General features: G+C 49.7%; 2 long non-coding RNA genes across 5 annotated transcripts in view, besides 1 other annotated feature; one reads left to right on the top strand and one right to left on the bottom strand.

The window, feature by feature from the left end:
* Positions 1-2542: an enhancer, noted in NCBI's record as "VISTA enhancer mm1297". NCBI's record gives its function as "enhancer in: other[3/4]" and the evidence as "EXISTENCE:transgenic organism evidence [ECO:0001131][PMID:17130149]".
* The window catches only part of Gm35779, a 27041-nt gene continuing 10598 nt past the window's right edge, over positions 259-16701 (top strand). For 2 of the 4 annotated variants that reach the window (XR_390804.2, XR_881452.1), the window contains exons 1-4: positions 259-391; positions 632-729; positions 2974-3167; positions 15890-15985. This is a non-coding gene — a long non-coding RNA (predicted gene, 35779). Of the gene's footprint in view, positions 392-631; positions 730-2973; positions 3168-12053; positions 12283-15889; positions 15986-16701 lie in introns of those variants that run through there. The other 2 variants (XR_390803.2, XR_881453.1) reach the window with 2 other exon arrangements.
* Positions 2639-16701, bottom strand: part of Gm46723 — a 26678-nt gene continuing 12615 nt past the window's right edge. Inside the window, exon 3 of the long non-coding RNA XR_001784456.2 lies at positions 2639-3176. This is a non-coding gene — a long non-coding RNA (predicted gene, 46723). The remainder of the gene's footprint in view (positions 3177-16701) is intronic.

Below are 16701 nucleotides of genomic sequence, written 5' to 3'. Positions count from 1 at the left end.
CTGCTTTGAAACTGGCATCAATTCCAGTCCCATCCTTGCTTCCCATAGCAACCATAGTAACCAGAAGTTCTTCTTCCCAGAGGCAAAGTGCCAGAACTTTCTTCTCAGATCAGACACCTCCTCCTCCAGGAAGCTTTCCCGACGGCAGCTCTCTGGTTAAGAATCCCTTTAATGAGCCTGAGAAATTTCCACTCCACTGCTTGTCCCAGTATATAACCAGAGTCTGCTTGTCTGTTTGTCACCTCCCTCAAACCCTGGACCAAGTCTGGGAGTCACAACTGAACCTCCAGAGCCTCCTACGGCTGCCGCCATTATTCCGTGGAGTGGCCACACTGCCTCGCCTGTCTCTGACACACCTCGTGACTCTGGCGCCAGCCAGACTGCATCCCTGGTACCTTCTGCCTGCAGCCCTCCATCTCAATGCCCTGTTCCCCTCTGGCTTAGTGTCCACAGCAGGGACAAGGACTGCAAGAGTCACCCACAAAGCCCCTGTCCATCACTTGTGTGCTGCATGACACGCAGGGTTTTACCTCAGCTGTTTGGGTCTCAGTATTTTTTTCATCGCCGAGAGAGACAATTTGCAGGCCAGGGCAGAGCAATTTAATAAAGTCTTTAATAAACTCTCTGGCAGAGGCAGCCGGGAATCTGCGGAGACCAGGGCATAAAGACGAGCCAGGGATCTGCAGCGACTGCACCGAGCAACAGCAGCTGTCAGCACGCGGCCACCAGGTAGGAAAGGCCATCTGGACTTCATTGCTCCTGGCAGCCACAATGCAGAGAGCTACAGATGGGGGTAGGGGTTGCTGAGCCTAGGAGGGGATCTGGAGTTGGGGTTTCTGAGGGAAAGCAGGGCGGGGTAGGTGATGCCTGGCTCTAGTAAGCCAACTTACAAAGGGGTGAAAAAAAAAAGGACCTTTCCCTGTGCCTAAGTAACAGATCCCTTCCAGGCCTGGTTTTCATTAGCGGAGGTTTCCTGCTTTTCAATGTCAGGGGAGCCTCTACCGCAAGGCACCTTGGGCCGCAAAGCACTCTGGGAAATGAGGCAGCGCAGGGCAAGGCACAGACCTCCCCACCCCCCTCCACCGCCCCATATTCACCGGGGTTGCTGATGTTTCTATGGGGTCTGCTCCTGGCACGATGCTAGGGGCAGGCCTATTGGATCTTCCTCAAACCTACCTGGGCTAGTATTATTTTCTCATTTGCATAGAGAGGCCCCGAGACTCCGCCCTGGTCTATTTTTCCATCCTCTACTCTCCAGATTCCATCCGGATTCTCCTCTGCCATGACCTCGCTGGGGTCACAGTGGGAGAATCGTCTGTTTGCTCTGGGGCTGGGCCAGACGGAGTGCTCTCCCTGCGCCCACATGCAGGCAGGTGGCAGACCTGATGACCGTTTGCTCTTCCCTTCTTTCCCTATATGGTATCTGCCTGTGGTCCTTGGAGAAGCCCCGAGTAAATATTAATAATGTGCCTCTGTGTACACTGGCTAGGAGAGAGAATGAATCACTTCCCACTCCAGAAGGAATTGTAACCACGAAAACGAGGCAGTCGCCTGGGGCCTGGGCCGTGGTGAAGGGCCTGGCAGATGGCACAATTCCAGGGACCTCAGTTGCAGACTGCCTGAATGCTAACAGTACTCCTTGTCTCCCCTTCCCCGGTCCTTCTCCTACAGGCTCTAATCCCTTCCTTCCACCCCTTCCTTCCACCCCTTCCCTAAACTGGGCCTGGACTTCCATAGTACAGAGAGGGGTGAGTGTGTGTGTGTGTGTCTGAGAGATGGACAGGTTCCAGTCCTTCCTCTATGGGGTCCCACTGTGTGGCTACAGCTGTGGCTTCCTCTCCTGCTGGATCCCAGGTTCTGTGCTGGAAGCAGGCTGGGCACATCCACAAGCTACTTACTGGACGACCTCCTTTTGATGGAGTGATGTCGCCGAGACAGGGTCTTACTATGTATTGGCCTCCAACTCCCGATCCTTCTAACGTAGCCTCCTAAATGCTGGGATTACTGGCATGTGCCACCCACACACCTTGAATAGCTTGTTTGTGCAGAGACACTGGAAGGAACAGTTTTCCTCCAAGGTGCTGGGGCCAAAGAGCAAATGCAGGCTGGCTGGACCAACCCAGTCTAGACAATCCTTCGCTAAGACTCTTCCCAGGTGATTCTACGCAGTGTCATAGTTGACAATGAAAACAGCATCCCAGGAGGGACACAGGGTATAAGGAACAAATCCCAGCAGTCACTGGTTCTGGGTATCAACACCCACAGGGCAGCCCTGGGAGTGCCTGAGACCGCTGATTCTCACCATACCCTGGGAGGGGGTTGCAATTGCTGTTCCTATGAAAGGATGAGGGTATCCAGGCAGCTGGAAACTCACTCTTCTGTCTCCTTTGGAAATGTGTTTCTTGAAGACTTTTCCCCTTTGGCAACATCTGAAATCTTTTGTTGCTGTTACCTCTTGTGAGAAATCATGCACATCAGACACAACTTGAGACTATTTCCACCCCTCCCCACTCCCCACATTGCGTTCACACACTGTTGGTCCTGTCCTCTGGTGCGTAGATGTTTTATATTTTGATTTATGTCATCATGGTTTAAGGCCCCCCTGAAGAGCAAATTGGCAATGATCAAGCTCTAGTTAATTGTACCCCAAACCCAAGCCACACCCACTTTCCAGCAGGGGTTCATTAATAGTGCCTTTGCAGAGAAGGGAGCAGGTGGTACCCCATGGAAAAGCCCAGCCTCTCTCCATCAAACTAGACCCTAGTGCTTCAGAGACCCCCCACCACCACCACCAGCCCCGGGCAGCTCAGACTTCATGCAGATGTGGGTCTGCCAGACTGTGTCCTACATCTGTATCCAACTTCCATCTGGGATGGGACAGCAGCTTGCTCTTCCTGTGGAAGCTGAGGACCTGGCCTGCAAGGCTCCTCCATGGTGCACCGCTGGCTTCTTCATGAGTGTGCTTCTCCACAGCGGGAAGATGCTGCTTCCGGGATCTGTCTTAACCTCAGGCTGAGGCTCCTTTGCCTCTTTGTCACCACCATTGTTGTCCTGGATCAGTTCACAGTTTTCCAGAGCACCCAAAGACACTTCCCATGTGGACCAGGAGGCTGATACTTCTTTCTCCTCAATCTCCCTTCGGCTTCAACTCTTTCCATGTACAGAAGGTCGGTGTTCTGCATGTGAAGATGGTGAATTGTGGTTTACCCCATCCCCCACAGAGCAGAGTGTTCAGTACAGAACACCCCAGCTTCCTGTGGGGCCCAGCCTCTAGTGGCCCCCTTGTCTCATAGACCATCATCCTTTCTGTGTGACCCTTGCTAAGACCCTCCCTCCCTTTCGTCTCCTCACCTGAGACCTGATTCAGCATGTCCCCCCTACCCCCCAGTCTGCTGCTTATTCTGTTCTTGCTCCAAGCCCAGGGTCCTCACCAGGCGTCTTGCAGAGGCTGAGCTCACTGCTGGTACCGTCTAAGGAAGCAGATGGGAGCCCCACCCCTTGGGCTTCCTTAGCTCAACAGGGTGTTAGAGTGATGGGTGACCGCTGCCCCCCACAAAGGCCCTGGTCCCCATTAGTATGGGTGCCCATCTGCAGCCACAGAATACCACATTCTACCTCTCCCATTGAGTACCTTCCACTAAGCTAAGCAGATCAACATGGAGATAGCCAGGGGAGGCTGGAGGAAAATCAATAAGTAATAAAAGTTAACATGGGAGCAAATGAATTAGCAGAGGGAGCCAAGAGAGCTTCTGCCATGGGAGGCGTGCTGTGGGGCCCCAGCGCCCGGTGGAGATGCTGCACTGAGGAGTGTGGCGGCATTGCTGGGAGTTAGACAAGGGAACCCCACTGCTGCCTGCTTCCTGGGCTTCCTCACCGGGTGGCAGGGGGAGAAGATGAACCAGGCGTGCTTACACACCTCCAACTCATCCATTCAGAGGCTGCAGCCTAAGCATTCACCTTCCACGTGGCAGGGCCACTGCGGCAGGGTGGGCTCTCTCATTCAACTGCCTGCTTCACATCTTGCGTGGGTCACACACTAGCTGTGGGCCTCTTTGTGCTCGGTTCTTCTTGTTAATTGTGTTTTTGTTTTGTTTTGTTTTGTTTTGACCCAGGGTCTCACTATGTAGCTTTGGCTCATTACACACATCCAGCTGGCCTTGAACTCAAAGAGATCTGCCTGCCTCTGCCTCCCCACTGCCTGGATAAGGTGTGAACCATCACACCTGGGTGTGACCGGTTCTTACATCTGCAAGCTGGAGTGTGTTGTTAGTAAGTGTTAGTATGGGTGTTCTTACTGGAGCTGGGAAGAATCAAGAACCACAATTCACACAAACCGGCTTGCACAATGTTGACACAGGGTCAGCTCTGGATAAATACTCTCTTTCTGTCTTGGACCCTGCTAGAGGCATTTCCAATTCTCCCTTGGGGATCACAGAGCCAGGGGCGATGCTCTGGGAGATAGGCAGCTTGCCCAGGCTCTGCATTTTCTAAGGGGACCCAGGGATCCATTGCAGGTTCTTCTGCTCTGTTCTGACCTCCCACAAGCATCTCCCATCTTTTCAGTGAGCTAGACCATCAGTTCGACATGGATAGACAAGGATACCCCATTATGAGAAGTAGAGAGTGTCTGGTCTTAGCCCCCCAAAATGACAATCTGGGCTCAGCTCAGGCTGAACTGTGACCCAGTACCCACTCGGCACTCCTCAGAAACCTTGTAAAGTGGGTTTCTGTATGCAGGAGAAAGCCATTACTTTCTTATCCGCTCCTACAAGCCCTCCCCACCCCCTGATCTCCGGAGAGTATCTAGTTCTCTATTAATTCAGACAAGCCTCCAATAGATCAGAGCCCATGCTAACTCCCAGGCTGTGCCAGCTAACTTGCCCTCCCCCCACCCCCACCGCAGCATAGCCCCTCATTACGGGCAGGACTCTCCCACCATTTTTCCTAGCTTTGCAGCTCCCACAGCCCTGCCGATTGCCAGCCTGCACCTCTCCCTGCTTTTTCTCTCTGGTCCTCTCTCCATCCCTGAGAGGTAGCCATGGCAGACTCCCGCAGATGCCTCTGGCTGTTCTTTCTCTTAGTCACAATAAAACCTTCCATCCTAATAATGGAGAGGTTGTGTGTGCAGTTTCTGTACTGCATGCACTTTCTTGCTTGCAAACAGAAAGCTTGGACAGGCTCCTGACTAACCCAAGCTCTCTCAAACGGTCAGTTGGGACTTGAATTCAGTTCTGATTACAAGGGACAGAGACTTTGATTAAAAAGTAGCTTGGAAATGTAGAGGGTTTGTGTGTGTGTGTGTGTGTGTGTGTGTGTGTGTGTGTGTGTGGTATGTGTGTGTGTGTGATGTGTGTGTGTGTGTGTGTGTGTGTGAGATGTGTGTATATGTGTCTGTTCTTGTGTGTGTATGTATGTGTATGTTTGTGGGGCAGTGGACTGTGCCACCAGACAGGAACCATGGTAAGGTTAAGCAGATTCAGGAACCCCAGCAATTCTCATAATTGAGACTGGTAGGCGTTTAAATCTACTACCTACCAGGTTCCTGCCCTGGGGCATGTGACCACCCCATGGAGAAGGCTGAAGCAATCAGTCTCATAGGGGCAACACCCGAAGCCCCTCCCTCCACATACAAATGAAGCATCCCTAACATCTCAGACCAAACCAACAGAATGCATCTGCTTTTAGACCCCAGTCCACCCCGAAATGTTTGTAAGATCCACAGGGAATAAAGTGCGCAAGTAATTTCACCAAAGATCGTCTGAGAGTGCCTGTTTTATCGAGCTGTAACCCTCCAGGGAAGAGTGTTCTTTCCAGAAGCTTCCGTAGCTAGGGACTGCCTGAGCCTGCTGCAGCCACTTCCTGCTCCGTGGCCCCGACCTAGTGCCTGGAAGATGCCAGCAGCCTGCCTAGCTCTGGCTTCCCCTCAGAGAGCTGCAACTCACTGGCTGCTTCTGCTGGGCTAGAGCCTCACAGATCCCTGTGGATTGCACCCAGTAGGTAGGCCAGTGTGTGTGTGTTCTTGTGTTTTTGTGTTCGTGTGTATATGTGTGTATGTATGTGTGCTGTGTGTGTGCTTATGTGTGTGTTCATGTGTATGTATGTGGGTGCTTCTGTATATATGTGTGCACACATTTGTGTTTTGATTTGTTTTGTTTTTCTGGCCTGCAAAAAGATCCAGATATGGCAATTCTTGGCTGTGGGTTAGGGGTCCATGACACCAAACAGAAGCCAGGTTCATTCTTTCCTGACATCTTCAATGCCAGGCTTCTTGTCCTCAGGTTTATAGCCTCACGGTCCTGAAATGGCTGCTATGGCTCCGAGCATCACATCTGGATGGAACTCAGGAGGCAGCTAAGCTGTCAGGAACAAAGGCCTAGGAGGGTCAGAGGGAACGGAACACGTTTGCAAGACTGAGGAGGTCCCTGTGGCCCAGACAGACCCCTGAGAGGAGGGAGTGGTCAGTGACAAAAAAGAGAGAAGATGAAGCAAGGAGGGCTCCCAGGAACCTTGATAGCTGTGTGGATCAGTTTAACCTTGAACATGAGCTTTGGGAAGCTTCTCTCTCCAACCCAAACACAGCTCAGAAACGCCCCCTGCTGAAAATGAAGGTGTGGAGCAAGCAGGTTAGCGATGTCATGGCCAGCACTTTATTAATTAGGCGTCCCGAATACATTAAACCTGGGCATTTAATTTAGATTTACAGGGATAATTTGAATTTATGAGACTAGTTATCACACATTAAGTGCGGAAAATGCCTGTTGGTTTCATAGGCGACATTTACTGAGGCACGTGAAGGAAAACTATGGACCATTTAATTACCTCCTGTTAGCTCAGAGTTGCAGGAAGTCCAGGGAGGGGCCCACATCCCATAGGTACACTCCTTGGGGTGTAATCTCTCCTCCCCCCCCCCCCCGGGAGGTGGTTTAATAGACACTGGGTAATATTAACCTCTCCAGCCCGCGTTGCTGTGATCTGGACAAAGTCGGATATGGTGGGGACCTCCTCAGTGAGAACCTTGCAGCCAGGCCCTGCCTAAGCTTTGGTGCTTCTAATATTCGGTGATCAACCTCCTTGTGCCCTTTTAAGGAAAAGGAAACATGAACTTAGCCGGGTAACTAGCATTCTGGGGACCACAGCTGTGAGCCACGCCTCTCCGTCCCTGAGCGGTAGCCATGGCAGACTCCCACAGATGCCTCTGGCTCTTCTTTCTCTCTCATTCACAATAAAACCTTCCACCCTAATAATGGAGTGGTTGTGTGTGTGTGTCTTAGGCATATGTGTCTACCTACTGCTACTCCTCACTGGACAGAGCTCCAACCCTCCCCCCCCCCTCTGGTATCACACTTCACTCCCTATCTACTGTTGACTTGAGGATCACCCTCTAAACCCTTCCCTGGAGTCACCCATCTGGGACAGGCTCCTCCTGTACACCATAGGAGCACCTGCCACCATAGCAGTTCTTCTTCTTCTTCTTCTGACATCCACTATCCCGTTAAAACTGTAAGTGGCTCGGTGACATCAGATTCTTTTTACTTCTGATTCTTATTGTCAACATGATGCCCTGGAAAGGAGATGGCTGTTACATATTCCTTGAGAGAGACGGGGAAGAGAATAATCCATGCATAGAAGGTGTCACCAGTGTTCCTCGAAGAAACTAGTCCCATGGGAAATGTCTCCAGTGTCCTTCAGCTGTCTGGTCAGCCCCTATATCGTATGTTACACCAAGGAGTCTGTGTGGTTTTCTCAAGGTTTGCCCTAGCCATAGAAGATCACCTCCTGTATGCAGGGCTTCAACAGCCTCCATCTTCCATGATGTCGTCTGTTCCATTCAGCCCAGAGAGCTTTCCTTCCTGAAGGCCTAAGAGTACAGCGTTTCCTAATGGGGGATTTCCACTACAGTTAAATTTGAATTAACCTCCCAGCACGTGTCACTATGGGAGATCGGTGTTTCCAATTGAGGCTCACCTAGAAGGACCCAGAAAAAAAAAGACACCCATTTGCAACCAAGGAAGGCAGCAGGGGGTGGGTGGTGATTGCTTTGTGTTCCATATTTGGCTCAAGTGGATCCAGGGCTCAAGGTTTCCAGAGAAACAATTCAAGTTGTTGTCTAGGATCTGAGCAAGCTGAGGTTGCTGAGCTGTATAGCCTGCCCTGGGTAGGCTGGACCTCTGAATATGTCCTGGACACTCATGTACAGTGGTCCTGTTCCCTAAAGAGTCGTTTTACAGAGAGAAATAAATAGACCTGCAAAGGGCCAGGATGATCCAAGGTGGCAAAAGTGGAGCAGTGAGTCTAGACACAAATGTCCCTCCTAGGCTGGGAAAGCCAGGCAGGGCTCACCTGACATCTGCTACCCTTGGTAGCCTACTAGGCCAGTGTGGCCCTGCCTAACCTTTACCTTGTGTTTGCCATGCAGGGGTCTCTCATCTAGACTGAACACGAAGAGGTCTGAGTGCACAGGAGTGACCCAGCCCCTGTTCCCACCCTCTGAACCTGTGTTTTGTCGTATGCTCTAGACACATGGCTGATCCCTGAAGGGGCTGTGATCTAAGTACCAGAGGCTAAAGCCAGGGGCTTATGCACACCTTGTGACCCGGGGCATGGACTCTGTGGACCTCTGTGTCATCATCTGAGAGAGGAAAGAAGGGTAGTACTACCTTGCAGGGTTGCTGTGAGGAGCTAGCCTGGGTTCAATCTAGACAGTGCAGGACGTGGTGGAGCTGTGCAGACCCAGCCCCAAGACTGCCACCTCCTCAGTCACATTCAAGGGCTTTGCCTTTCTCAGACTTGCCACAGAGCACACCCTGAGGTAGAGCATAGTCTGGGCACATGGCACAGGAAAATGATCCCCAGACAGGATGGGTGCTGGCTAGTCTCATGAGAGAGGACAGTCACAGATGGGCCTCTGATTCCTAACAACTGAAAGAGAAGGAGGATGCTGCCACCTGCCAGGTGGCAATTTCTTCCCCAGTGGCTCACAGGGCACAGCACACTGTCCACACACAGTAGGCGTTTTGGGTCATTCTTGACCTCTGAGTGGCCCAGAGCAAGAACACTGATAGATGCCCACACACCATCTGTTGAAAAATTTAAAGTTATAAATCCATCTAGCACACTATGTCATAAGCTGTGTCTCATTCTGCTATCCTTGCTGCTTTGTAACAGATGGGGTAGCCAGGTTTGATTTCAGAATCCTTGGACTCCAAGAGTTAGTGACACCTGGGAAGGTAGATTCTCAGGGAATCGTGGCCAGGGAATACTGATCATGGCTTTGGCTCCCATATTCTCCACATCTTCATATCCTGGATTCTAATAGCACCATGAAAGTGCTCCCCCACCCCCAGTGAAAATTTCTGGTTGTGTCATGTGGTGTTTGTTTTGCTGAAGCAGACCCGTGAGAGGACATGCGATGTTTGGAGAGAGTGTAAGTAGGACCCAACAGGCAGTGAGGCATAGTTAACCACGCAACGCTTTGTTGGTCTTGTGTCTTTGCTGATCTTTGCTTCACTGAGAGAGGCACGACAGAGGACTTCTGGCATTCTGGCTGGTTCTGTCCCTAAGTGGGAAAGACAATCAAGACAATGTCCTGTGAGTCTGGAGTGAACTGTCACTTTTCACAGGGATGGAAAGACACCGCTGTGGAAGATGCTCTAGCTCAGCACTCACTGTCTGAACTGGAGACCTCTGTGCAGAAGGCTGGAAGGGACACTCGGGACATGTAAGAATAGCTACTCTTCCTGTGGGTCCAGGGCCCCACCACTGGTTTCTGGAGATCTCCAGCCTGGAGGACACCACTGCCGCTGACATGATACATCTTCTATGCTGACTAGCCAGCCACCTACAAGAATGTCTTCTTGAGTTCCACCTCCACTCATAGTAGGAAGTTGCTATTACCACCTGCGCCCCCAACATACACACAATTGTAGGTTCAGGGAATTGCTGTACAGGGTCCTGCATCAGGGAGGCAGAGAGACTGTGGAAGCACACACACACAGACAGACAGAGAGAGAGAGAGAGAGAGAGTCAGAGTCCACAGGCTGGCCCAGAACTCTCTCTATTGCTGAAGATGACCTTGAACTTCTGATCCTCCGGAGTCCTGGGATCGAAGGTGTCCACACTATACCTGGTTTACCTGATGCTGGGGCTGGAATCCAGGGCCTCCTGTGTGCTAAGCAAGCACTCTACCAAAAGAGCCGCATCCCCACCTCTAGCTCATGTGCTTCTTAACTGCTTCACAGCCCAGCCCCAGGTGGCTCCCATCCCTCATCCTAGAGGTTACGACGCCTTTGTGGTCCTGGCTCACCACTTGCTTGAAGTGAGGAATTACCAACTCTATACATGATGCTTTGAACAATTTTGAAAAACTAAGGGATATAATGACTCTGGCTGCTGTTCCTAGCATTGCTGGACGGAGTAATAAAGAAAAAGAATGAGCTCGGGGAGTCCATTTCCCAGCCCCACGTGTGTACAAACAACCTCAGGACTTGGCAGTGCGCCCTGAAGGAGAAACTCCCCTCCCGCAGCCACAGGGCTGAGGCTGCTGAACACCAGAAGGCAGAGCAGACCCCTCACGCCCTTGCTGTGTCACAGTGCATGTTAAACCTTAGCAATGAAGGCTGCTGCACTTAAAGTGAGGGCAGTGATGGGGGTGGGGGTTGTGGGGGGAGAGAACAGGATCCCTTAATCTAAGGTGAAACTCTGTGGGAGGCTGTGGACACTGGATTCCTAAATTCTGATGGGTCTGTTCTCTCGGGGACATGGTATCCCCACCCCCAGTGGCATCACCACCCTGTAGTACTGACCGTCACCAGTGCAGTTTCCACCAAGACGATGCTGATGCCCTTATGCGCTTACCCATCCCTGCATCTTTGCCTCTAGAGCAACAGCTAGAATCTACAGCAGGCCCCAAGGGATGATGGATATCATGAGGTGCAGAGGAAGTAATGCTATAGAGCTCAGGTTTTGTATAAACAGAAGTCTGCAGAATGCAGGGGGCAGGGGTTTGAAGGTCAGGGGATAATGGTGGAAGAAATAAAGTTGGATGAAGCTGAATTGATCGATATGGGTCCATTAAGCAGAGATTCTGGATTTAATGATGCAGCTCATGAAGTTGAGGATGGTACTGTGGTGATTTGAATGAGAATGGCTCCAGGGACTCATACGTTTGAATTCTTGGTCCATAGTTATTGGAACTATCTGGGAAGGGTTAGGAGGTGTGACTTCGTTGGAGCTGTGTCACTGAGGCTAGGCTTTAAGTTTCAAAGGGCCACAACATTCCAAGTTCTCTGTTCTCTCTCTCTCTCTCTCTCTCTCTCTCTCTCTCTCTCTCTCTCTCTCTCTGTGTGTGTGTGTGTGTGTGTGTGTGTGTGTGTGTGTGTGTGTGCATGCCGTTTTGGACCAGTAGTTCTTAGCTACTTCTCCAGTGCCATGTCTACCTACATGCTCCCATATTCCCTGCCATGATGCTCTAACCCTCTGGATCTGTGAGCCCCCAACTTAAACTTTTTCTCTTTAAGTTCTTTTGGTCATGGTGTTTAGGCACAATAGGGAAGCAACTAAGACAAGAACTAATCATTGATTTAGCTGGTTGGTGGAAATGTGGATTGAGATGCTCCTCTGTGAGTGAGCTGGAAATGCCAAGGGCCAAAGCTGGAGTGAGATTCACCCAGTAAGACATACCCTACACACCAGGATCCAGATGTGCTGTGCAGGTTAATGTTCATTATCAACTTTACAGGGTCTAGAGTCACCCAGATGTGCCTCTGAGCCTGCACGTGGGGGATTACCTTAACTCTGTGAACTGAGGAGGAAAGACCTGCCCACTGTGGGCAGCACCATTCCCTAAATCCTGGGATCCTGGACTATATAAATGAAGAGAAGGAGCTGAGCAACAAGATACATCCATCCCTCTCTGCTTCCCAATGGCTGATGTAACATGACCAGCTTCTTCAAAGCTCCTGCTGCCTCAGCTTTTCTGTCATGATGGACTGTATCCTTGAACTATGAGCTAAAACAAACCCTTTTTTCTCTCAAGATTTTTTTTTTTTTTTTTTTTGGTCAGAGTAATTTGTCACAGTAACAGGAAGTGAAACCAAGACACGTATGTAACCAGTACTTGAGGAGTCAGACTTGTGAGGGGCAGTGCCCTTGCAGACTTCTGCTATTGCTCCCCTCCTTAGGCATAGCCTTACAGTGGAGCCATAACTCAGGTGACAATGGACGACGACGCCCCCCCACCCCCACCCCCAGTGGCAGAACCAAGGGCTAATAGCCAACGTCAAGGTGAGTGTGTTTTGGTATGGACTGACTGCAGAGGCTAAGCAATGTTCATGATGGTCTGAAAGATCCTCAGTATTTCTAAAAGAGACACAGACAAGAAGTGTTCAAAGCCTTACTCCATCAGTGGGAGCAACAGGGTCTTGGGGCAATAGAATGGCAGGACCTGAGTCACGGCACCAGTCACAGCTCCTCAACCTGTTCCTAGATTTGAGCCAGTTTATGCAGTCCACGAATAACAGGGAAGTGATGTCTCCTTAAGGAGAGACCCTCAGTACACTATCACAAAACTCTATAGTCAGTCATTGCTGCTTCCTGCTTTGAAAGGAACTACAGCTTTTTACAATGGCAACCGTATACTGAGGAAAAGGAGAATACAGAAGTTTCAGAGAGTTCTGGATATTGGATCTGAACTGATGTTGAATATGGCAGATTCCAAGTAATGAATTTCCCTCTAGTCAGAGTACAGATTATGGAGGTCAGTTGAATTTCAGATAAGATCCCAATCATAGCAAGTCATATGGGTCCCTGCCTTAGTCAGGGTTTGCATTCCTACACTAAACATCATGACCAAGAAGCAAGTTGGTGAGGAAAAGGTTTATTCAGCTTACACTTCCACATTGCTATTCATCACCAAAGTCAGGAAAGGAACTCACACAAAGTAGGAACTTGGAGGCAAGAGCTGATGCAGAGGCCATGGAGGGGTGCTGCTTCCTGGCTTGCTTCCCCTGACTTGCTCAGCTTGCTTTCTTATAGAACCCAGGACTACCAGCCCAGGGATGGCACCACCCACAATGGGTCCTCCCACCTTTGATCACTAATTGAGAAAATGCCTTACAGCTGGATCTCACAGAGGCCTTTCCTCAAGGGAGGCTCCTTTCTCTGTGATAACTCCAGCTTGTGTCAAGTTGACACCCAAAACCAGCCAGTACAGTCCCTGAGCTCGTGCAATGCTTCCTTCTCTGGTCCCAGAACACATAACTGGGACAGTTGTATACTTGGCAGTCATCACATTACCTCCCTGACCTGTAGGGCGAAGGCTGTAATTGTGAAAAAGTTCACATGGAAACCTTAGAGATGCCTTTGAAGACTAGCGCTGCCATAAAGGACCTGAAAGATCCTACCATATCCCCACTTGTCTTAACTTGGCCTGTGCAGAAGACAGATGGATGTTGGAGAGTAACTGTTGATAAGTGTAGGTCTAATGAAGGGATGGCACCAGTCACAGCTGCTATGTCCAATGTGGTTTCCTTGCTTAGGGAAATGAACACCTCCTGATGGCTGGTATAAAGCCATTGACCTGGAAAGAAGCATTTTTCTCTATCCTACCCCCAAACTCTAGGAACAGTCTGCTTGTGGGGAGCGAGGGCAACAGTATACTTGACCCAGCTCAAGGGTTTGACAAGCCTCTATCTCTGAGTGACAACCTAGTTTTTAGAGCCTCAGATCTCCTGCTTCTTCCTCAAGGATGTCACATTGGGCCATCATGTTGTTGGCATTATGTTGATTGGGACTGAAGGAGCAGGGAGGGGTTGTGACTCTAGATCTGTTGACAAAGGATATCCAACCAAAATCCCATGTCCCTCTACTTCAGTGGGACTTCCAGGATTCTAGGGATATAAGGTAAGAAGAGATATTCCTTGAAAGCAGAAAATAAGATGTGCCTGGTCCCTCTTACCACCATGAAAGATGCAAAATGAGGACTGTTGAGTTAACAGAGACACAGATCTCCACAAAACCTGACAGAACACCCAGGAGGAGACTGGAGGCCACATATAATCACCTGATGAGGAAGGAGGTGTTTTCTGGCTGAAAGCAGAATCTGTCGAACAGGTCTTCACTGATAGTGACAGCTTGAAGACGGTAGTAGTGTCTGAGTTGATCTTTTCATGGTGGTGATAGACTTCTGGGTGGAAATCAACTGGGTAAGAATTCACTTTGTCTTGGGATTTGAGGAGATCGAAGCTACTTCCATGGAAGGGAAGGTGAGGTTGTCAGACTGTGCGGCAGCCGGTCCCATGGTGTCCACAGTCGGGAAGCAGTAGGAGATGAATGCTGGTGCCTCGCTTCCTTTCTCCTTTTTATTCTGTCTGGAACCCCAGCCCATGGTACCTCTCACGTGCAGTGCAGGTCTTCCCATTTCAGATTTACCTCTCTGGGAACTCCCTCAAAGACAGGCCCAAAGGTGTGGCTCCTGGGTGATTTCAAACCCAGTCCAGGAAACTGTGAAATTGAGTCACCATACTGACTTATAACTTATAGAGATGACTTACAACTAACTACTCCTATGTAAAGCCCACAAGTCGACTGTTTAAAGGTTATTTTTATTGAAATGTAACTCCCATGGGATAGGGGCTGGAGAGATGGCTCAGCAGTTAAGACACTGACTGCTCTTCCAGAGGTCCTGAGTTCAATTCCAGCAACCACATGGTGGCTCACAACCATCTATGATGGGATCTAATGCCCTCTCTTCTGGCGTGTCTGAAGATATCTACATTAGTGTACTCACATACATAAAATAAATAAATCCTTTAAATAAAACCCCTGTGGGATAAACTGCAGATGTAAACGTTAAGTCTGTTAATCGCCGACAGATTTGATTCTTGCTGTACCATTGCCACTGTCAAGATATTGGATAAAATCACTCTGTGCCTTCTCTTGATGACCCATCCCTCACACTGCCTCCCACCCACCCAAGAAGCCACTTATCTTCCTGGGGCTACTATAGATGATACAGAATTGTATATCCAAGGAATCACATCAAATGTCCTCTTTTTGTCTGTGTTCTTCAATACACCTAATTATTATGCAGCTCATCTGTGGTGTGTATCCGTGGTTCATTATTTTTACCATCAACATTTTATCTATCTCTAGAAAATAAATGTTTAATTTTAGAGTGCTGTTACTTTTCTACCATTATAACAAATTAAATAATTTAAAGAAAATTAGCCTATACAAACAATAGGTTTCTTTTGTCTTGTGGCTTTAGAGGCTCAAGGTCATGAATGGGGAGGCCCATTACTTTTAGGTTCCTGGTGGGGGTGCTGTGTGGTCATGGGTGCAGTGTGGTAGGGGGTGCTCTGTGGTAGGGGTGCTGGATGGTGGGGATGCTGGGTGGTGGGAGGTACTGGGTGGTGGAGGTGCTGGGTGGTGGGGATGCTGGGTGGTGAGGGGTACTGGATGGTGGTAAGTACTGGGTAGTGGGAGTGCTGGGTGGTTGTGGGTACTGGGTGGTGGTGGGTACTGAGTGGTGAGTGTGCTGGGTGGTGGGGGTGCTGGGTGGTGGGGTGCTGGGTGGCAATTTTAGGGAACATGTAGCAGACAGGACTTCTTGCCTCATGGCTAGGAAGCAAATGAGAAAACAGGAAAGATGCTTTCATGGCATGACCTGGTGACTGAAGGTCTCCCCATTGGGTCCCACTCCTTGAAGGTTCCATCAGTTCTTAAAATCACAGTTCTAGGACCAACCTCATGGGCCTTTGAGACAGTCAGCATCTAGATGAGAGCAAACAATTTTGGGGTTACAGAAGTTAATGGCACTAGATGCTTCTATACACAACACACACACTAGGTTCTTTGAGATATAATTCTAATGTATATTTTATTCATTTAGGGCTCATCTTGAACATGGATTCTGGGGATCTGAACTCTGGTGCTTGATCATGAGCAGGTGGCACTTCATCTCCACAGCACTGAATCTTATTTAATGGTACAGAATACAGCCCCAGCGGCCCATACATTTGAATGGCTGGTCCCCAGTTGGTGGGACTGTTTGGGTAGGATGAGGAGGTGTGGCCTGGTTGGAGGGGGTGTGGCACTGGGATGGGCTTTGTGCCCCCTCCCCTCTCCCTATTGCCTGTAGACCAGGATTAGGGGCCCTCAGCCCCATGGTGTCTTCCTGCCACCACGCTCCCTGCTATGATGACGATGAACTAACTCTCTGTAACTGTAAGCAAGCCCCTAGTCAAATGCTTCACAAGAGTTACCTTGGTTGTTGTGTCTCTTCATGGCAATAGAACAGTAACTAAGACACAAGCATAGCTAAACGTTCCTCTGTTGCTCCTTTCAGATCTTCCCAGTTTGTTCGGAAGCTCTGTTGTTGGGTACATGCACATTTTCGGTTGTGGTGTGTTCTTGGACAATTACCCCCACTCACAGAAGTCACCCAACAGAGGCTATTTCTTGTTCTCAATTTTGTTTTGTCCGATGTGAATACAGAGTTTCTAGCTTTAAGTGGCTTCAGTATCCTTTAACTTTTAGGTTTCCGTATCCTTTAACTTTTGACCATTTGGCCTTCCATACAGTCTGTTACAGCTGAGATAGGTTGGGTCTTGCTTTCTATTCATTCTGGAAAATCCATTGGTCCGCTAACACTTAAAGAGGTAACTGAGCTGAACGCCTTGATGTCCGCTGTCTTAGTGGCTG

This window comes from Mus musculus, chromosome 4 (genome assembly GCF_000001635.26).
Source record: "Mus musculus strain C57BL/6J chromosome 4, GRCm38.p6 C57BL/6J".
Classification (NCBI taxonomy): domain Eukaryota; kingdom Metazoa; phylum Chordata; class Mammalia; order Rodentia; family Muridae; genus Mus; species Mus musculus.
Note: the sequence above shows the minus strand (reverse complement) of the source record. Positions and strands in the feature narration are given on the sequence as shown.